Genomic DNA, 23,484 nt, shown 5'->3' with positions numbered 1-23,484 from the left:
ATACTGTACCCCTGTTACAATCACGTGAAAACATCTGAGAGTACATCACAGCATTTTGGGCCTCTAGCTGGTAGGGTGGAAGTGCTTCTGCTGCAGGCTGAAGGTTTATTTAATTATAAAGCTGAGTTACCTATAGTTGTTGTTATTAATTCCCTATCTTGCATTTTTCTGTCTTTACATCTGCATCCAGGGACCCTCCAAAATACTTTTATAGCCCAGCTGGTCTTGCTTTATTGCAGACATTTTCCTAGTTGTATTTAATTAGGCCATCTCCCTTCTGTTTCCCATGCTAATGGAAGCCTTAGTATTGTTCTCCTTACTTTACAGAGAGGGAAACTGAGGCCCAAAGAGATTGTCTGCTTGGCCCAAATATTTCCTTCAGTTCTGAAGATGCCATCTCGGGATATGAAGAGTTACATCATTGAGCTAACTACAATACCACCTTATAAAGGAAGGCTTTGGGTAAGGGAGGATTTTAAAAATTATGGGAACCCCTTCCAAGTCTATTTACGGATAATGAAAATCACAGGAAACAGGCTTTTATTATGGGTAGAATTATCTACATGATTCTTTTTCATTTTGCAAATACAAAACCAAAAAATTGTTCTGGGAGTGTACAACATTCTCTAGTGGCTTGATAAAAGCTGACCCTCCCTCAGACTCCTTTATATGCAGATCTTTGGAGATGGGCTAGACTAACTTCTATAAGGAGTCTGTTGAGAAAGCAAGGATAGAAACTGCTCTAAGATATAAAGCTGGGGACTGTTTCCCAATGTATGGAATGGCCCTGTGCAAAGCCTGCCCGAAGGAACACTAAAAGCATGATAGAGGAACATACCAAAGAAGCTGGGTTCTGGAACATGGCAGTAGTTTTATTTGCCCAGTGATGCATACTGGGAACTATGACTCAATATCTAAGAATAAGCAAAAATATAGCACTGTTGGGGCAGGAGCCCTTTTGAAGATGGTTTATGATGTGATATTCATCACTCATAGATACTTATCTAAGTGTCTGTATCCTACAATGTCCTTTTGTAGATACGTTTCAGAAAAGGGGATATAAAAGGTAAATTTTATTTTATCATTTGTGCCAAACATTTGGTACATTCTCTCCCTACCACATACCCAGCTCAAGAACTTCTGGCTGGATAAAAAATCCCCACTAATGTTATTGAGGAAGAAAAGTCTGATAATCTATCCAAAAAATCAGCCAATGAAAACCCTGTGAATTACAACAGTCCAAACCCATTGTTTGGACCCAGCAACAGCAACAATATTAAACATAACACTGTGACAATAGGACTTGAGCACTGAACTTAGCAGATCCTTGCTACGTCTATAAAGTTTCGGTTGCTTATGGCTCTTGAAATGTGATCTTGATTAAGTTTTGATTAAAATAACTACTTGACCTATTTTAATTGTCAGTGTAAACTTTAGCAATAGCAATAGCAGGATTAGATATGGAAACCTGGCTGCAGTGCAGGAAGAAATTCACGAACCTCCAAATCTACCAGGGCCAACAGCCGCCTGACTGTTAGGGAGAATTCAAAAATATTACCTTGTAGCCCAGTGCAAGTAGCACTGTGATCTCATGGCCATGGCCCCATGCAAGATTGATTTTCAACTGTGGTCCCTATGGTAGCCACTACAAAAACGATGCTGGTGGAGTGATCTCATGGACCACTTCTCTACTGGCATTTGGAAGTAAGATTGGCTCCAGAGTGCCTCCGAGGTTCTTGGACAATTTTGGAGAAAGGTAGGTAGCTTGAGGGTGATATACTGGCTTTTCTGTTAAATATTCAAGTTGACAAAGTCAGATAGAAATGATATTACTGTGAAAAGGACTGCGAAGTTTTTAAAACAATGTCACATCCATTAACACATTTGATACAAATAATACTCCCAAGTGTCAGGAAAATGTGCTATCATTCCCATTTCACAGATGAGGAAGCCAAAGCAACAAGAGGTTACTTATCTTTCTAAAGCAGTGGTTTTCAACTGAAGGTGATTTTGTCCTCCAGGAGACATTTGGCAATGTCTAGAGACATTTTTCTTCTCATCCCTGGGGTGTAAGGGTGTTACTGGCATCAAGTGAGAGGCCAGGGATACCACTAAACACTCCATGATGCACAAGGCCATCCCCACAACAAAGAATTATCCAGCCTAGAATGTCAGTACTGCAGAGACTGAGAAATCCTGATTTAAGGGTGCATAATTAACTGGTGGAAAACTGATGATTTTTAAAATTGGTGTCACACTATCATGTATAATAAATAACACCTGCTATTTGCTGAATGTTTACTGAGTTCCAAGCATTATTCCAAGGGAGCTCTGGTAGCGTAATGCCTAAGGCATTTGACTGCTAACCAGAAGGCTGGTGGTTCAAACCCACCAGCCACTCCTTGAAAGGAAGATTGGGCAATCTACTTCTGTAGAGATAACACCTAGGAAACCCAAGGAAGGGTCGCTAAGAGTCTAATTGACTCAGTGGCAATGAGTGAATTAATTAGTTAGTAGTTTTAGCGTTATTCTAAATGCTTCACACCCAACAACTCAATCCTCAAAACAATACTGAGTCACAGAAACAGTTACTCCATTTTGAAATGTAGGGTCTGAGACACAAAGAAGTTAAATAACTTACCAAAGAGCATGTGGCAGAATTAGTGATAGAACCTGTGCCATTTCACTCCTAGACTTCTGCTGTTTCCACCTCTCTGCATGGCTCCCTGACTCATAGCTTAGAAAGGAAATTGTCTGCTCAGCTTGACTACCACTGAACATGGAATGGGTATCTCTGATGAGCTTAAGATGAACTGGATAATGTTTAAATGCACAGAAACCACAAGTTCCAAGATCCCCATAGAAAGTTTAGTTCCAAGATTCAGGGAGCCCAAGTGCCTTAAAAATTTCCAGTCATTGACATATTCTCTTCCTTCCCTCTTCTACCTATGGTAAAATTCCTGGCATATATGCACATTATCCATTAACTTACACATTCACAAAAAAATATTTGTTATGAGTTGGAGATATGCAATTAGGGGGAAAAAGCATACAGTCCCTTATTCCCAAGTTACTGACAGTTTATTGAGTCAGACAAATCTAAAACAATCATTAAATTACAATGTGTTTGTGATAGTGATGTGGCCAGGTTATCATAGGGAGCCCCTAAGGCAGCATTGATGGGTGAGGGTATCAGGAAAGGCTCCTGGGAGGTGATAACTAAGTGGAGTCTTAAAGGTTGAGATGGACTTTAGCTACACAGAAGAGTGGAAATAGGAAAACATGAAAATAGAGGTTCATGTTGTGTGCTGACAGTATCAGTAAGAAAACAAAAAACAAAAAAATTAGTTACTGTTGAGTTGATGCCAACTCATGGCAACCCCACTGCAGAACTGTGTTTTATAGGGTTTTCTATGGCCAGTTGTTTTGAAATGGATCCCCAGGCCTTTCTTCAGAGGTGCCTCTGGGTAGACTCAAATCTCCAACCTTCTGGCTAGCAGCATAACATGTTAACTATTTGCACCACCCAGAGGCTCAGAAAAGTGCATTACTCCAGTGTTATTGAAGTATAAAACATAAAGCAGTAGTGAGCGATGACAATGGAAAAGCAAACTGAAGCCCGAAAGGCAGAGGTGTAAACGGCAGAAGACATTGAAGAGGAGAGCAAGTTTTAATTTTCAGATGACCAAATCTTGTATTTCAGATTGTTGTTGTTGTGTGCCATTGAGTCAATTCTGACTCATAATGACACAGTATTTTAGATTAGATTATGCTCAATCCATATGGAGTATAGACTAGAGTGAGACAGGCTAGAGGCAGGGAGATCAGCTGGAAGGTTCTTGCAGACCAAGAGTGCAAATTAGAGTTGGGAAAGAAGGAAATGGATTAAAAAATATTTTGAAGGTGAAATCAGAACTAGGTGTCTAGACTTTGCAGGTAAAGAAGAAGAATACATTATATTTGGACTTCTTAATAAGACACTGGTCGGACATTTAGGTAATTCTGTCTGTCTGGTGGACAGATATACAAGTCTTAACATGTAGGGAGAGAGATGGGCTGGAGATAGAGATTTGGGAGTCAACAGCAGAAAGGTAGAAGTGACAGCACTGGAAATCAGTTGAGCTAATTGTCTCAGGTGTCTACCTCAATCCAACAACCTGTGACCAAGGTGCTGGTTAGATTGTTCAAGCATGGCTTTCAGGAACCCACCCATACAGATGGTGGGGGGCATTTAAAGAAATCATTGCAAGCTGAACAAACAGTCTGAAACAAGGTAACTGCAGCTTGCCAATCTAGACATGCCTACTTTGAATAAAGCTCATGCAGAGGCTCAATAGGAAGCTGCCTTCTTCCTTCCCATTATGAAAAGAATGGCTGTCCTTTGAGACACAAGGTCAACTGTCACTAACTATACAGTTTTCCATGCCTTAGACTTCAACTATTCTTAATATGAATGAATATTCACTGTAGGGCCATGTACAATTGGAGCCCCTATCTGAAATGTAGACTCCTGCCTCAGGCCAGAGAGTCACTGGATTTCTCATGATTTCTCTTTTTACTATGAGGACTGAGAGGTCTTTCCTAAATGGCCGGATGTATAGATGCAGCTATCAAGGTCCTCATATATGATTCATGCACACACACAAATGCACATGCCCCTCTACCCTCTATGTAGTACATGCACATGCTTTGAGTCAGAAAACATGTCCTTCCATATTAACACCTGGCATCTGGTATAAAATAAATCCAGCCTTGGTAATTATTCTAGGACTTTACAGCAGCTTTCTTCTGACCAGTGTTGAAGGCTGGTGCCAGTCACCATAACTAGGTGTGAATTAACGCAACAGCATCCACGCTGCACAGGCTCCTGCTTGTGTTTGAAACACAGGGCTGTGTTTTAGAGCCATGGATAAAGTTCATTAATAGGTGTGAGCACAGTTCTCAAAGGGCAGTTCTGCCATATTTCCAGTCACTGTTCAGAATTCTCATTAGCCAATTACCCTGTTCCCGTCCTTCCAGCTCCTGTGGTAATGTGTATTTTAAAGCCCCTGATAAGACACAGCATGTTTTAAATATACCTTAATGTATTGGAAATGCATGAGTCCCCTTTGGGTTTATATATCTTAACCACTGGCCAATTTTGCAAAGTTATAAATAAATGTTACAGGCATCAGCTGCAGTGGTAGAATCAGCTGGGGATATTTAAAAGCCAGTCTAAAGTCTAACTTACCTCTAAATCTGAGATATCAAGCACGGTGAGCAAAGCAGGCAGGACTATGCAGATGATTTCCTGGTAATAAAATCAACAACCTTGACACATGATGTGAGATTGAGTGGGAATAGTGTGGTGGGGGAAGAAGCTTGGTTGATTTAACAAGTATTTTATGTATAAGTGACTGTCCTGAGCATTGTGAGGATACAAAGATGAAGACATCCTGCTTCTGGCTGTCAAACAGTTTATAAACATGTTTAGGGTGCATAGGGAATGATCAGACAAGGACACAGGTAATTTTCAGAGAGGTTGAGGTGAGTGACTCTGGAGAAGGACAAAGTGCTGTGGGGACCAAATGGGGAGAAGTTAGAAACATATATTTGATAACGTGACATTTGAGACTGCCTTTGAAAAATAGCTCGTATTTTGTAGGCAGAGATGGACACTTGAAAGGGGTGAGAGTAAAAAAATGAAAGCCTTGGAAATGTGGAGCATTTCAAGGCACAGCAGAGAGTCCATTTAGGTGGAAGTATTGGGTTCATGTAAGGGAGCAAAGGGAAATAGGGTGGGGAGGGGTCAAATTGTGTAAAGCCTTGAATGGTAAGGTAAGGGATTTTTATTAATTCAGTAAGAATGGAAAGGTAATTAAAAGTTTTTGAGCAGTGAAAAATAAGGAGTTAGATTTCAGGAAAATTAATCTGGCAATGGAGCATATGAAGGACAAGAATGAGGAGATACAAGAATTAAGGAAACCACTTGGAAAGCTATTGAAATGAGACATGATAGATAGAATGAAAATCTGAACTAGGGTTAGAGCAAGGGGACTCGAGAAGAAGAAATATCTGAAAGATATTATGAAGAAAAGAGAAAGTGCAGGACCACAGGCAGCTGATTGAATATTATGTGTGTTGGGGACACTAATGAAGAGGAAAGTATCAAAGATGGTGCCTATGTTGTTGTGTTATTGTTGTTAGGTGCTATGGAGTTGATTCTGACTCATAGGTACTCTATGTATAACAGAACGGAACACTTCTTGGTCCTGCACCATCCTCAAAATCCTTGCAATATTTGACCCACCATTGCAGCCACTGTGTCAATCCATCTCACTGAGGGTCTTCCCATTTTTTCCTTGACCCTCTATCTTACCAAGCATGATATCTTACTCCAGGGACTGGTCTCATTTGACAACATGACCTAAGTATTTGGCCATTCTCCCTTCCAAGAGCATCCCAGCTACACTTCTTCCAGGAGAGATTTGTTTGTTTTTCTGGTAGTCCATGGTATTTTCAGTATTCACCACACCACAGTTCAAAGACATCAAGTCTTCTATCTTCCTTATTCATTTTCCAGCTTTCCTATGCATATGGGGTCATCGAAAATACCATGCCTTGGGTTAGGCGCACCTTAGTCTTCAAAGAGACATCTTTGCTCTTTAACACTTTAAAGAAGTCTTCCATGAGAGTTGATTGTGAATCCAAGGAAAATGAAATCTTTGACAACTTCAGTCTTTTCTCCATTTATCATGATATTGCTTATTGGTCCAGTTATGAGGATTCTTGTTTTCTTCATGTGGAGGTATAATTTGTACTAAAGACTATACTGATCTTCATCAGTAAGTGCTTCAAGTCATCCTCACTTTCAGCAAGCAAAGTTGTCATCTGCATATCTCAGATGTTTAATGAGTCTTCCTCCAACCCTGATTCTGTATTGTTCTTCATATAACTAGTCTACCTTCTCAGATTACTTGCTCAGTACACAGATTGAATAAGTATGATGAAAAGATACAACCCTGATGTACGTTGTGTTAGACTGGGTTCTCTAGAGAAACAAAAACCAGCAAAATATATATATATATATATATATATATATATATATATATATATATATATATTTAGAGAGAGAGAGAGAGAGAGAGATATTTATCTTAGGAAAATGGCTCACAAATGTATAAAAGCCAGCACGTCCAAAGTCCCTGGAGGAAACATCCAGCTGGAGGCAGCCTTAGCTTCTGCAACTGCAGGGGGCTGAGAAATTCAAGGCTGGCAGGCAGTATACTGGCTATTGACTCCAACGAAAGATGAATCCAAGATCTCCAGGCCAAGCGGTGGGCTGCTCAATCATGGAAGTTTGTAGTCAGCACACCAGGGTCCTGATCCTCAAAAGAATGTCTCTCTTCCCAGGATGTCCCTGGATATCTTGAAAGCACGCCCCTAGGGAAACTCCCCTTGGGCAGATTGGCCACTCAGAACACAGTCATCCGACCCCATCATGGGAACAACCATACAGAACTGAGGTCCAGCCAAGATGACACACAGCTCTAACTATCACCCACATCCTTCCTGATTTTAAACCACACAGTATCCCCTTGTTATGTTTGAATGACAGCCTCTTCTATGTACAGGTTCCACAAGAGCACAATGAAATGTTCTGGAATTCCTACTCTTTGCAATATTATCTATAATTTGTTATGATCCATACAGTCCAATGCCTTAGCATAGTCACTAAAACACAGGTGAACATCCTTGTGGCATTCTTTGCTTTCAGCCAAGATCTATCTGACATCAACAATGATATCCCTCATTCCATGTCCTCTTCTGAATCCAACTTGAATTTCTGTCAATATACTGCTGGAACCATTTTTGAATTATCTTCAGCAAAATTTTACATGGGTGGCATATTAATGATACTGTTTGGTAATTGACACATTCTGTTGGATCACCTTTCTTTGGAATGGGCGCAAATATGGATCTCTTCCAGTCAGTTGGCCAGGTAGCTATATTCCAAATGTCCTGGGTAAATGAGTAAGCAACTCAAAAGCTGCATCCATTTGTTGAAACGTCTCAATGGGTATTCTGTCAATTCCTGGAGTCTTGCTTTTCACCAGTTCCTTCAGTGCAGCTTGGACTTCTTTCAATGCCATTGGTTGTTGATCATATACTATCTCCTGAAATGGTTGAATGTTGACCAGTTCTCTTTGGTACAGTGACTTTGTGTATTCCTTCTATCTTCTTTGTATGCTTCTTGTATCATTCAATATTTTGCCCATTGTTGTGTTGTTATTTGCCATTGAGTCGGCCCCAACTCATAGCGACCCCTCCTTGGGTTTCCAAGGCAGTATCACTATGGAAGTAGGAATGCCCAACCTTCCTTCCGGGGAGTGGCTGGTGGGTTTGAACCGCCAGCCTTCTGGTTAGCAGTCAAGTGCCTTAGGCACTATGCTACCAGAGCTCCTATTTTGCCCTTAGAATCCTTCAATATTGCAATTTGAGGCTTGGATTTTTTTCTTCAGTTCTTTAAGCTTAAGAAATGCTGAGCATATTCCTATCTTTTAGTTTTCTAACTACAAGTCTTTGCATATTTCATTATAATACTTTACTTTGTCTTCTCAAGCTGCCCTTTGAAATCTGCTCAGCTCTTCTATTTTATCATTTCTTCCATTTACTTTAGCTACTCTCCATTCAAGAGCAAGTTTCAGAGTTTCTTCTGACATCACTTTTGATCTTTTCTTCCTTCCCTGCCTTTTTAATGACCTTTTGCTTTCTTCATGTATGATGTTCTTGACATCATCCTACAACTTGTGGTGTTCAATTCATCAATTCTATTCTTCACATGGTCTCTAAATTCAGGTGGGATACTCTCAAGGTCATACTTTGGCTCTCGTGGACTTGTTTTAATTTTCTTCAGCTTCAACTTGAACTTGCATAGGAGCAATTGATGGTCTATTCTACAATCAGCCTCTTGGCCTTGTTTTGACTGATGATATTGAGCTTCTCCATTGTCTCTTTCCACAGATGTAGTTGATTTGATTCTTGTATATTCCATCTGGTGAGGTCCATGTGTATTGTTGGTGTTTATTTAAATTAAAAGTATTTGTAGTTAATATGTCATTGGCCATGCAAAATCCTATCGTATGATTTCCAGCATCATTTCTATAACCAAGGCCATATTTTCCAGCTACCAGAGCTGTTTCTTTGTTTTTAGTTTTCACATTCCAATCACCAGTACTAATCAATACATATTGATTGTGTGTTTGGTAAATTGCAGGGTGCAGAGGTGGTAAAAGTCTTCAATTTCTTCATCTTTCATTTTGGTGGTTGGTGTATAAATTTGAATAATAGTAATTGTTTTGGTTACCCAGTGCCGCTCTGACAAGACATATACCACCGATGGGATGGCCTTAACAAATAGGAGTTTATTCTCTTACAGTTTGGAGGCTTTAAGTCCAAGTTCCAAGTACCAGGGTCTAGGGGCTGGGTGAAAGCCTCTCAACCTTGGGGTCCAGCTCTGCCTCTTGCTCCTGGCCCACTGGAGCTAGAGGCATTTCTTCACTCAGACAGCTGCTGGCTGCTGAGGCTGACAAGCCCAAGGCTGGCAAGTAAAAAGGCACAGTCCCAATGTTACCAAACCACATGGCATGCCATTAATTCAAGTCCATTGTAAGTCCCAAGGTCGGCAGAGCATGGTAGGCTACTGAACAATGACACAGCTATATGCAGGGTCCAAGCATGCCAAAAGCTAGAGACTATCCCCAAGGCTTTTCCTTATATACAGGAAGCAGACCACCTCCCAAAAGCAGCTACTCAGCTGCTTGTGGTAGATCCCACCATGAGTTGATTGCCAGTCGCATCATGAGGAATAACTACCACCAGCTGCCCAGCCATTCAATCAGGCCCAGCCAAGTTGACACACAAATTTAACTACCACGATTCCACCCCTTGTCAACTTGACACCTGTACAGATCTTCATTGGTTGGCATCTGCACAGATCTCCTTCACTGGATGGCTCTAATCCCCTAGTTCCTGAGTGGTGACCTCACCCCTTTGGCCTGGTGGCCCCATTCCTCTACCTCTTGGGCATGGCAAACTTGCTCCCTCACTCTTGGGCACCAGCTATGGCTCTATCCCACTGGCCCACATGAACGAGTAGCCCCACACTCCAGAACCAAGTTGGTGATAGTCTAACCCTTTGAAACCTAGGAGACTTTGGTGGTTCCACCCCTAAAAGCCACAGTCCTATCCTTCGAGGCTGAGGCAGCTCTGCTTCCCATTTCCTTAGTCTCTCCACTTCTTCTGATTAATGCCAAAGGGCAACCCACCCCACTGGAAATCTATCTGCCCAAAAGACATTTAGCTTTCTTGCTCCATGGGCCAGCCAACCTGCTACTCGATTTTATGCCAGGCTTTTCACCAATTAATGCCTGAAGGCAACCCACTCTGCCAGGAAACCACCTACCCAATGGCACCCGGCTTTCTTCTCCATGGGCTAGTAAGCCTGTTGCTGTTTAACACTGGTCTCTGGGCTCTGCTACTGCTGTCTTTCATGCTGGTCTATCTGCTGGTATCTCTCTTTCAGCCTTTTGGCTCTGCTCCTGTCATCTCTCATGCTGTATGTCAGGGTCTCTCTGCCAGGGTCTCCGGTCAAGGATGCACTCCACTCCTGTTTCCACATTTTAGGTATCTGTCAGAGCAGCATCCCACTCTTGGTGCCATATTCTGCTTTGGTTACCTAGTGCTACTCTGACAAGAAATATACCACCAATGGGATGGCCTTAACAAACAGGAGTTTATTCTCTTACAGTTTGGAGGCTTTAAGTCCAAGTTCAAAATGCCAGGGTCTAGGAGCTGGGTGAAAGCCCCTCAGCCTTGGGGCTCAGCTCTGCCTCTTGCTCCCAGCCCACTGGAGCTAGAGGTGTTTCTTCACTCAGACAGCTACAGGTTGCTGAGGCTAACAAGCCCAGGTTGACAAGTAAAAAGGCACAGTCCCTATGTTACCAAACCACATGGCAGGCCATTAGTTCAAGTCCATTGTAAGTACCAAGTTTGGCAGAGCATGGCAGGGTGTCAAACAATGACATGGCTACATGCAGGGTCCAAGCGTGCCAAAAGCTAGAGACTATCCGCAAGGCTTTTCCTTATTACAAGAAGCAGACCACATTCCAAAGGCAGCTTCTCAGCTGCTTGTGGTAGATCTCACCAGGCTGATTGCCAGTCTCATCATGGGGAGTAACTACCACCAGCTGCCCAGCCACTCAACCAGCCCCAGACAAGTTGACATACAAATTTAACTAACACAGTAATATTAACTGGTCTTTTTTTTTTTTTTTTTTTTTTTGTAGATGTATGGATTTTATCCTATCACTGATAGCCTTGTACTTCAGGATAGATGTTGAGATATTCTTTTTGATGATGAATGCAACACCATTCCTCTTCATTTTGTCATTCCTGGCATAGTAGACCATATAATCATCTGATTCAGAATGGTCAATACCAGTCCATTTCAGCTCACTAATGCCTAGGATATTGATCTTTACGCATTCCATTTAATTTTTGACAACTTCCAAGCCAATGTTGTTAGCACTGGTGAATGGTACCATGAGTGAAACCTTAAATAGACCAGAAATAAGGCTGCCACAAAGATCAGTTGTCTTGGGGGTAGAAGTGGGTGATGAATAAAGCATTCCAGAAGATATTCAAGTGATGTCAGATCTGGAACTCCAGCAAAAACCCAGGTCTAAAGATGGAGTTATGCAAGATTTAAGAGTAGATAAGACCAATAAGGGAGAGTGAGTAGAATGAAAAGAGAACAAAGTCAAGCAGAAGTCTAGAGATTCCAACATTCAGGAGGTCTCAAAAGAAAAAAAAAAAAATTGGCACCTGTGCTCTTAAATTTCATTTTAGCTCATATAAATGATGATTAGCATTGGGATTATCTAGTCATGTTCAAGATCTGATTTTGCCATTTAACATCTATGCAGGACAAGTATTGTTAGAAAGACAGGACATGAAAAAAACAAAGCAGAGTCTGCTTCTGTAAAGATTTACATCCTTGGAAACCCTATGGGACTGTTCTACTCTATATCCTATAGGATCTGTGAGTCAGGAGTATCTCGATGGCAGTGGACTGGTGAATTGGGTTATGGTGAATAATAAATAAGAATCCTATGTATGTAAAATAGTACAGATCTTGGAGACTAAGGTGTGTATTTAATCATTTATTCTAAACTGATGTGAAAGAGAAAAAAGTTAAATATGCATATCTTGACTTCAGGCTCTTATAATCAAACTCCAGCATCTGAATGTTTGGTAAATTGAAGCCTTTGACTGGGGAACTCATATCACTAGTCTCTTCATATTCTATCCTGCTCCTTTTTCCTCTTCCTCCTTTTTCCTCTCTTTGTACTCTCCTCATTGTCTGTGATGGTTTTGTAAATGTTGAACTGGCCAGGCTGAACCACATTTCCCAAAACTCCCTTCATATACCTTTCCAGTTAGGGAGAGTCACAGAGATACTTTCCTACAAGAATGGAGGAATGGAATGAAGGAGCAACCGTTGTGCTTTTTTACATTCAGAAGGTGGAGGCAGGGGATTTATTAACTCACACTTGTTTTCTTTATTTGCTGGTTCTTCTCTTTGGAATGGGGCAGCAGCTGGACCTATAATTGCTCCAACTTCTACTGGATCCTCTGTCAGCTGCTCTGACTCAAGATTGCCTTGAGCTTAGTGATGAAAAACTTTGCCTGCAGTATACCTATTTCATTAAGGTTGGAGGCAGTGAGAACTGACTAGTCTTCCTTTGGGAGTTCCAACCAGCTCATGCTTATGGATTCCAGTTTGTCTTTGTTTTTCTCACTTTATATCCTTCTTCCCTTCCTGGCTTCCTGTGCTGTAGACTCCAAGTCCATCATCAGATGAAAGACAGCAGCCTTTCAAAGATTGTTTAATCATGTCTAACAATTATGTAAAGTCCAATCCTGTAACAAATCACTTCATAAATACATATGTGTGTATTTACACAACACACACGTGCATGGAAACACAACACCCAAACACACAGAACACACCTCCCTGTGAACTTGGGACTTGCCAGCTTTTATAAGTGTGTGAGCCATTTTCCTAAGGTAACTTTCTCTTTCTCTACATGTATATATAAGCTTTACTGGTTTTGCTTCTCTAGAGAACCCAGCCTAACACAGTGGTATATTCCTGTCAGAGCAGCACTAGGTAACCAGAACAGGTACCTTCTGATTTCTTTGCCCTGCTATGACTTAGCATTCAGCTTCTATGATTCTACATGGGGTGTCCATGTGGAATCGGGCCACATTAGAGGAACAACTTGACTGTTCAAAAGACTAGCTCAGCATGTGCACTTGAGTCCATATGGGAAAGTGGTCTCATCTATGTACATAATACTCTTCATAAATGTTAAATTGGTCTTTTGCATCATAACATTGGTTAAACATTTCATGCAACATTTGATTATTCCTATAATAATCATCACAAAAATTAATAGCAGTTAGCAATACAGATCTAATCCAGGATACAATACGTTTAGGTAATGATCTGAATATAACAAATCAAGAGGATTCAGATTCTGAGTCTGCCGTATGTAACCTGATAGCTTTTTGATGAATTTTCTCAATATCTTGTTTAACCTCATGGATACTGTTAATCCATGTGCAACAAAAAGTGTTTGCTATGGCACAAACACCTCCTTGTTGGGCTAAAAGAAAGTCTAAGCATATTATGCTGTCTAAAACCATTTTTGCAAAATTTTTTAAGGATTCATTCAGGGCTACCATGCCATCAGCAAATTCATTCATGATTTGTTCCATTAAGGCAGACAAATTTTGGAGAACCCATTGTAGTTCAGCTACTCTATTTAAACAACCTCAACAACAACAACAATACCAAAACCAAACCAAATTCATTGCCATTGAGTTGGATCCAACTCATAGCAACTCCTCCTTGGATTTCTGAGGTGATATCACTATGAAAGTAAATTGCCCAATCTTCCTTCTGACGAGTGGCTTGTGGGTTTGAACTGCCATCCTTCTGGTTAGCAGTCAAATGCATTAGGCACTCTGCCACCAGAGCTTCTTCAACAAAAATAGTCATCTGAAAAATCGATATCCCATCTCATGACCAAGTTGTATGACACAGTAACAATCCATAGCTATCAGTAGATCTCTTGGACTGAGTCAAGAGTTTTAAACTGCTAGTCCAATGAGTACTTTCATTATAGGAATACATTTCCAATGGGATGCCTAAATGGGATTGATCTGCTATGTTCCATCCATTCAGACAGGGCAATGCCTAAGTATGAGGTTCATTACCTGAGTTTGGTATACTAATACAGATTATTTTAATGCTTCACATAAGAACATATACCCACGAAGAGCACAAATCATACCTTTTCTGTTGATAGTGGGTGGAGGGAGGGATGGTTTGATTAACGTGCTCAAATCAATTATTTGTTAAAGAGTTATTATGAGTGGGTAAGCATCCTAATTCTCAAATTACTGGTTTCCAAGTTAGAGTACAAGGCTCTTTTTTCTTACTTGCTGGACACAAGAGACTCATTAGAAATCTAGGGAACTTGGGGTATGAGACTAAAAATTTGTGAAGACAATTTCTAGGGGGGGGGGACATCTAAGCAACATTAGAGCAATTCTCTGTTCTAATTAAAAAAAAAAAAAACTCAAACAAACTCACTGCCATTGAGTTGATTCCAACTCACAGTGGCCCTACTTGGTTTCTCAGGCTATAAATCTTTATGGAAGTAGATCACCCCTTCTTCCTGCCACAGAGAAGCTAGTGGGTTTGAACTACTGACCTTCTGGTTAGCAGCCAAATGCCTTATCCATTACTCCACAAAACAAGGAACTTGGGGTTGAGCCAGTCCAAGGGAATGCCATAACATAACATTTATAGCTTGTTTAAAAGTGATGTTAAAATTGACAATTGCAGGGGGCACAGAGATATCATTTAGCACAGGAGAAGCAAAGTGTGGTAGATAAGGCTGTGTGTCAACCTGGCTTGGCCATGGTTTTGGGTGACTTGGCAGCTAGTTGTAGTTATTCCCCATGTTGAGATTATAATTACCTCCATGATGAAGTCTGCTGTGAGTGGCTAAGTAAGTTGAATGGAAGTTACCTTCAGGGTGTGTCCTGCTTCCAGTCTATATGGAGAAGTTTTGGAAAAGGTCTTTAGGTTTTTTTTTTTTTTTTTTTGGCACATTTGGATCCTGCATTTGGCCATGTCTTCATATCCAGTTCCTGGATTTGACCCAGCACCTGCTGTGTTGCCTGCCCATCTTGGGATTGTTCCTGGACTTGAACCAGTGGTCTACCTTGTTTCCTGCTGATCTTGAGATAATGCCATTTTACCTGTCACTCTTGGGTTAATCTCCCTCAGTAGCCAGCAGCTTCATGAGTCAGAAGAAGCCTCTAGATTGCTCCAGTGAGCCTGATACGAGGGGCAGGGGTGAAGTTCAAAGTTGAGGGGCCATCATCCAGCTCCTAAAACCATCACTCTGAAATTGTAAGAAAAGAAATTCTTTTTTCAAGGAATTTCACAAGCCATCCACTTGTGGTATTTCTGTTATAGCCATACTAGAGAACCAAGACACTAAGGGATCTGAGTTTTTAAACACTATTTGTTGGAAATGATGACAGATCCAACAGTCAGTTAAATTAGCAGTGCTAGCTACTCGTTGGGCTGATTTAACAAAAGCATTTTCTTTCCAAGACTTACGGAAGTAAAGGTGAGAAAAAAGTTTAAGATTATGAAAATTTTTATATTGTTTAATTCACTAGTTAACATATACAAGTTGGTAGAATAAGGCTATTTCAAAGTATTACTTTAACTGACAGTACTAAATAAAAGTCTTTGATTACTTACATGGGAAGAATAAAATGTTAAAGCAGAAGACTACACCACAATAATGCAATAAAGTGATCAACAAAAGAATAGCAAGAACTATAAAACAAGGTCTAAGGATTTTAAGAACTTGCAGGAGGTCTTGTTCTGTGATCTTAGGAAGAGCTGGCTACTTCCAAAGTAATTTGATTCTGGCCATCGTGGTATTTGAGGGTGATCCAAAACTCCCTAATGAGTTCACAAGTCCAGGCAGTTTCTTTGGCATTCTTTAGCTGTGAGAGAAATGCCCAAGAGTTCACTCCTTCTAGCATAGCAGTTGGTGAGAAGCTCTAAGTATAGTCCTTCCCAGTGAAGTTCTAAGAAATGCTTTTGTTGGTGCTTTTTCTAATAGCCAAAAGCACCTAGGAAAACTTTGGGTAAGAACTTGAATCAGTGTAAACATTTTCCAACTGTCTAGCAGGCAGTTTGCAAGTCCTTGTGTGTGCAATAGTTTAGCCTGCTGAGCTGAGGTGAAGGGCACTGCTTTCAAGAATTTTGGTAGAGTTGGTAACTACATAGCCTCCCTGGTAATAAGTGCTATTTGGGTCAGGTCTTAAATATGACCCATCCATAAATAGGATTAAGTGAAGATTAAAAGGAAGAGTTCCCTTCAAGTCCTTGCTGGTAGACAGAAAGTGTTCATGGCAGTCATGTAGGGGATACCTGCTGTCACCTAGAGTGAGTAAAAGTGTGGCTGAATTTAGCAGGCTACTGTATGTAGCCAAATGTTATAGACAGCCAGAAGGATGATCTCAAAAGTCAGCCTTTTAGCTGATAAATACTATGTTAAAATGAAGGTTAAAATGGTGGACACAGCATGAGAAACATAAACATCAGGTAGTTTCCTAAAATTGTATCTGCTGTTGCTTCCACTAGTCTGGCTGTGATAGCAACTGCTCTGAAGCAAGGAAGGTAATCTCTGGTAACGGAATCTAGTTGGAGGCTATAGTAACTGGTCTTTATTGTCCTCCATGTTTCTGAGTGAGGATCCCTAAGGCATTTACAGACACTTTATGAATGAAAAGTGAAAAATATAAGTGGAAATTAGGGAATCCTAAAGCTAGGGTATTAGTTAATTCCTCCTTTAATGTCAGTAGGCCTTTTTGTCATTTTTCTGAAAATTGAAAGGTATCATGCTTCTAAGCCTCTAAATAACAGAATGAGTGGGCTAGTAAAGAAAAATTTGGTACCTAAGTTCTGCAATAGCCACAAAATCCCATTAGCTATTTCTTTTTACTGGGGACAGGGAGAACTAAGATTATTTCTTTTCTTTTGGAATTAATAGTGATCCTTTTGCTGAGATTATATGTCTTAGATATTTAACTGACAGCTGGGTCAGTTACAATATCTCTTGAAAGGCTTTGTGTTCACCATCAGATAAATCTAACAAAATAATGTTGTCTTTGAGAGAAGCTTGTTGAAATTTAGAGCACACCAGTAAATCATCAACATATTGTAATAAAGTGGGTCCATGGGAAAATCATAAATGTTATAGGTCTGAATGTAAAATTGTGGGTGGGGGGTGGGGAGAAACCAAGTATAGGACTCAGTGAAGCCTTAAGGCATCACAATCCAAGTGTATTGTCATTGTTGTCATCATTGTTGTCCTCCTTCTCCTCCTCTTCTTCCTCCTCCCCCAAGCAAACAAATATTCGCTATTAGGATGTACAGGAATATTGCAAAATGCATTGAAAAGATCAACCACTGTAAAGTGAGAGGCTTCAAGGAGTATATTAGAAGGAACAACTGTGAATTAGGAACCACAGGAAATCTAGGAACCATAATGCAGTTAATGGCATTCTTACATTATTACATAGATTTTGTAAAAACCTCCTATTGTGATTATCTTGCTTCTTAACAGGGAAAACAAGAGGGTTACAGGGGCTAGTGCAGGAAGTAAGTAAATATTTAGCAAGAAAATCCTGAATTATTGGAATAAGTCCTTCTTTTACCACTTATTTTAAGGAGTACTAGGAAACCAGCCACTCCTCAGAAGAAAGATGGGGCAATCTACTTCCATAGTGATATTGTCTTGGAAACCCAAGGAGGGGTCGCTATGAGTTGGGTCCAACTCGATGGCACATAACAACAACAACAGGAAATTTCAGGTAAAGGCTTGGAGATATGAATTTAAATTACAATGGAGCCTTTTGACAGCACCCAATCAATTTCTGTCAAAGTTGTGACCCACAGGATTTCTTGTACCAAAGAGAGAGACAGTCTAAAGGAGTGAAAGGAGCAGAGAAGTTACTTCCTTTAGGGGCACAGTAAATAACAAAAACCCTACCACTATGACTCTTTGAGTCAGGGAGCTCTAATAATATGTCTCTATTTTCATTAAATTATATATGATAATTCTGTTTAGCTAGTAAATTGTTCCTTTTAAATTAACTGGGGTATCATGACTAAGTAGAAAATGATATATATCCTTGATAGTACTGAAAGATATGAGAATGGGCTTGCAGTGAATTAGAGTTTGTTCTTGTTTGGTGACCCACACAACTTTAGAGGTTTAGGTACTCCAGGGAATAGGCTTCTGTAAACATGTGGGGTTAATGGTGGACAGGGTGACACCAGTGTCAATTAAAAATGTATCAAGTTCTTCATAACTTGAGCAATTATTTTCTCTTTGAGGATTTAAAGCCACCACAAGGGGGGGAATAAAAGCTTGTTTTGTCCCTGGAGTCCCTTTTTCTGATTCAGATTGATTTTGTTTAATGCAGGTTGCCCATTTTATTATCTAACTTCATATAATTCTTCTTTAGATATTTGTACTTTTTATATAATAATAACAAATACCAGGGTTTAGTGTCTCCAAATAACTTAAATTCTTTTTGATTAGGGGACTGTAATTGCTTTATTTGTAGACCCATCAATTCACTGGTTTTGACAATTCGTTTAATTTCTAAACTGTCCTTAGTAAAATCATGCCAGTGCTCTAGAAACAGACATGTATGGGGTCCAAAGCATTTATTCCTATGAGCAGCCAGCATTCTTGAAGGTCATCCTGCCAAGCCCTTAGAACTGGCATTCCCCCTTTTACTAAAACAGTGAACTGCACACACTAGAAAACCTGAATGCATATTAAAGGAAAAAATATATTAGTTCAAATTTAATAGTCTGAGACTTGGATCCTCCTGAAGTCTATGCTTATCAGACTTGTAAGTCTTGTGGTAATAGCAATGAACCTATCAAAATACTTAGAGCAAGCTGGAAATTAAAGCAGAAGAGAAAGCCAACAATATACCTAGAAGAGCTCAACACAAGGAAGTGGAGTTTGATTTGAGAGGCATTTTACTGGGATGACTCCTGGGAATCTGTGGAGATGGATGAGTTTCAAAGGTAGTCTGCTTGGTACTGAATCTTCAAGCCCTTGTTGTCCTAGGAGCATCTGAAGGGAACATTCCTTTGAATCCCACTTCTGACATCACAAAATGTTAATGAGTAAGAACACATACTCTATTAAAACAAAAGCAAAGAGATTTATTGAAGGTTCAAAACTGTCAAACTGGGAACATGTCTGCTCTCACAAAGTGAAATCAAATGCCCCGAAATGGTAGAGTAACATAGGCATATTTATGAGGTAAAATCAAGATTGAATGGTTCAATATTCTGATTGGAGGTTGCCAGATCAGGAAAGCTGGAGGCAGGACAATTGGAAATGGTGGCTTTACAGTGATTGGTTGAAACACAAATGTATTTGAGCCCATTGTTGCAGCCACTGTGTCAATCCATCTCATTTTGCATCCATTAGAGACATGCAAATCAAACAACAATGAGATATCATCTCACTCCAGTATTAATAGAAAAACTTAAAAAACAACAACAACAACAAATGCTGGTGAGGGTGTGGAGATACTGTAACCTTCATATACTGCCAGTGGGAAAACAGTATGGCACTTCCTTTAAAAGTTGGGAATAGAAATATCATACGGTTCTGCAATCCCACTATAAGGTATATGTTCTATAGATATAAGAGCCATGTCAAGAAAAGACATATCCACACCCATGTTCATCACAGCATTATTCACAATAGCAAAAAGAGGGATACAATCTAAATGCCCATCAACACATGAATTGATAAACTACAGTACGCACAAACAAAGGAATCCTACACAACATTAAAGAATAATGATGAATCTCCGAAATAGCCTATAACATTAGTGAACCTGGAGGACATTAATGCTGAGTAAAATTAATCAATCACAAAAGGACAAATATTATATAAGATCATTATCATAAAAAACCAAGAAAAGATTTTCACACAAGAAGAAACATTTTTTATAGTTGTTAGGGGTGGGAGAGGAAGGGAAAAGGGTAAATCACTAATAGAGGATAGACACATTAACTTTGGTGAAAAGAAGGCAAATACAAAAAAGAGAGAGGTCAAACAAAAATGATCAGGTCAAAGGAAGATACTTGGAGATACAATAACAAATTAAAAAAAGAAAAAAGTAATGGCATGGCTTCTAGGCCATACAGCTAGAAAATGGCAAGCAAAGCCTACATTTGAACCTCATACTGACTCCAAAGTTTCTGTTCTTAACCACTACTAGACATTGCATCTCTAGTTCTTAGCAGAGTGCTTTGCATACAATCGACTTTCATTAAATAGTTATTAAAAGTGAGTGAAATTATGACAAATGGATGGATGGGTGAACAAGTGGTGGATAAATTGATAAATGGTAGATCTAAAGTTTCTAAGAGAAACTGAGAGTTCAAGTGAAACAGATCATCAGGAAAGATCCTGAGTGTCACTTATTAATGAGAAGTTGAATCTGTGGTATGCTATCCTTTAATTGAGCAGCAAATAAAGATCCAAAAGAAAGCCAGATGACTGCCTAGTTCAACTCTCCCTTTGATGCTAGATTAGTTCCCGGATGCTCCATTCAAAACTGTGCTTCCAACAGATCAGCATGTATATTATTTACTGGAGTGTGTTTAAGCAGTAAATCATGAATCAGGTGCTTTATTCCTAATTTTGCCTTCCTAACTTATTTGCTGGTGAACTTGGCACAGCCATTTGGTGTTTCTGAGTGTCTAATTCTCCAACTCTCCTATGCAATATTGGTTATTTTCCAGGTTCTACTCTTTACTGAGGTGCTCTGGTGGCATAATGCCTAAGCCTAACCAGAAGGCTGGCAGTTCAAACCCATCAGCCACTCCTCGGAAAGAAGATTGGGGGATCTACTTCTGCAGTGACACCACCTTGGAAACCCAAGGAGGGTTTGCTATGAGTTGGATCCAACTCCACGGCAGTCAGTTATTCTTTACTTTGGACCTCTGGTGGCACACCAGTAAGTGCTCAGCTGCCAACTGGAAGATAAGCAGTTTTAACCCACCAGCCTTTCAGTGGGAGAAGGATGTGGCAGTCTGCTTCCGTAAAGATGTACAGCCTTGAAAACCCTATGAGGCAGTTCTACTCTGTTCTAGAGGGTGGCCAGCAGTAGAAATTGATTAAGGGCAACAAGTTTATTTTTATTTTTTAAAATTGTTTACCTTATGAAACAGTGGTGATTCAGTGGTAGAGATCTCTCCTTCCATACAGGAGACCCAGGTTTCATTCCCAGCCAATGCACTTCACGCACTGCCACCACCCATCTGGCAGTGGAGGCTTGGGTGTTGCTATGATGCTGAGCAGGTTTCAGTGGAGCTTGTGGACCAAGACGGACTAGGAAGAAAGGCCTGGTGATCTTCTTCCAAAACTCAGCCAGTGAAAACCACATGGATCACAAGGTCTGATCTGCAACCATTCATGGGAATGGCATGGGATGAGGCAACATTTTGTTTCATTGTGCATGGGATCATGAGTCAAGGGATGGCCTGGTGGCCGTTAATAACAGCAGCATTCTTTACCTTATATCTGAGGTTTTACCTGAGGAAAATTAGTCAATGTCTTTGGTCTTCAGTTATCGCAGAATGATTAGTCCTGAATCTAGGAAATGCGTGTCTGAGAAATAGGAGCAGACCCTGGGCCCTTTAAGATTGTTCCTATATAATCTTTAATCACTTGGACACAAGCCCCAACAGAGCCTTCCCTTGGCAGCCAGCCTATCCTGGTTGTGGCAGTGGTTCCTCTGAATGGGAGTAGAGACAGTTTGTCTGCCTTTTCTCTGCAGCTTCCTGTATATTGGAGATGAACAACCCCACTTACACCCTCCCTCCTACTTGGCGGCTGCTCCCTGCTCTCTCTGTGTGTTTTCAGGAACCTGTAACATTATCTACTAACTCCCAGGAGATGCTCTGGACTACAGTTGTGAGCCTAGAGAATGATGAATATGCAGGAAAGGGTAGTGTGCCAGATAGGGGAGCTGCTGAGTGAATGGGAATGACTGCATGGGCCAGCTGGGCAGGGCAGGGTGAGCCAGGGCCTGTGGGGAGGAGGCCTCTTCAGGGCCTAAGTACCCTTGGAGAGAGACCTAGCACATTCAGTGCCATTTGTCATGTATAGGAGCTAGGGAATTGTCATTCATATGTCTATATCCTCTTCTGCTGTGGAGTCAAAAGTCTTAGAAATTCTCCCTGCCAGCTGAGCATCCCAGGGGCCACAGTTAACCTGTTCAATACTAGGTCAACAATTTTGCAAAGAATGTTTGCTGATAGCATTTTACTACTGTTGAGGAGCTGTGATGGTGTAGTGCCTAAGGCATTTTGACTGCTAACCAGAAAGCTGGCGATTCAAGCCCACCAGCCACTCCTTGGAAGGAAGATTGGGCAATGAACTTCCATAGTGATACTGCCTTGGAAACCCAAAGAGGGGTCACTTTGAGTCAGATCCGACTTGATGGCAGTGAGTCTAGTACTGTTGACTCTGGTCCACGGAAAGCCCAATATGTCCCTAGTGGCAGAAGAAAGCCAGTAGCAAATTCTGCTTGTATCACAGAATCCTGAGGCTGAGTACAACATTCAGAGGTCACCTAGCCTATCCATTTTCCTGCAAGTAGACCTAGATATAAACTAGCTTAGACAGATGAGAATCCCTTCTCTCTCTGCCTTCAAAAACCTCTATTCACAGAGGACATTTCATTATACTTTTAGTGTCCAATATTCCTCAACCCTGAAACAGTACTTCCTTAAAGCTCACATATATTCTTCTTAATTAATGGATGTTTGCTGCTGTTTCTTCCCATTTTGAGTCATGACCCCAACAGCAAGTGAAAGTCCCAAAAGTTTTACTCCATTAAGGTCATTAAGGTCAATTCTACTTTGAGGAGGCAGCTCTTCCCCAATTGTATTTTGAGTGCCTTCTGATCTGAGGGGCTCATCTTCTGGCACTATATCAGACAGTGTTTCAGGGCTATTCATAAAGTTTTCCAGTACTATATCAGGCAGTGTTTCACTGCTATTCATAAGGTTTCACTGGCTAATTTTTTGAGAAGTGGCTTCCCCTTTCCTTTGTATGAATCTAGGAAGTATGAATATAGGAAAATTGGAAGTTGTCAAAAATTAAATAGAACATATAAAGATAAATTTCCTAGGCAGTAGTGAGCTGAAATGGACTGGTTTTTGTCCTTTTGAATCAGATAATCATATAATCTTCCTATGCCATAAATAGGAGCTCTGGTAGCATAGTG

Source organism: Orycteropus afer, unplaced genomic scaffold (assembly GCF_000298275.1).
Source record: "Orycteropus afer afer isolate SDZICR_OR568_19922 unplaced genomic scaffold, OryAfe1.0 scaffold00036, whole genome shotgun sequence".
In the NCBI taxonomy this organism is placed as follows: Eukaryota; Metazoa; Chordata; class Mammalia; order Tubulidentata; family Orycteropodidae; genus Orycteropus; species Orycteropus afer.
The sequence above is the reverse complement of the archived record's forward strand: the minus strand, read 5'-3'. Positions refer to the sequence as shown.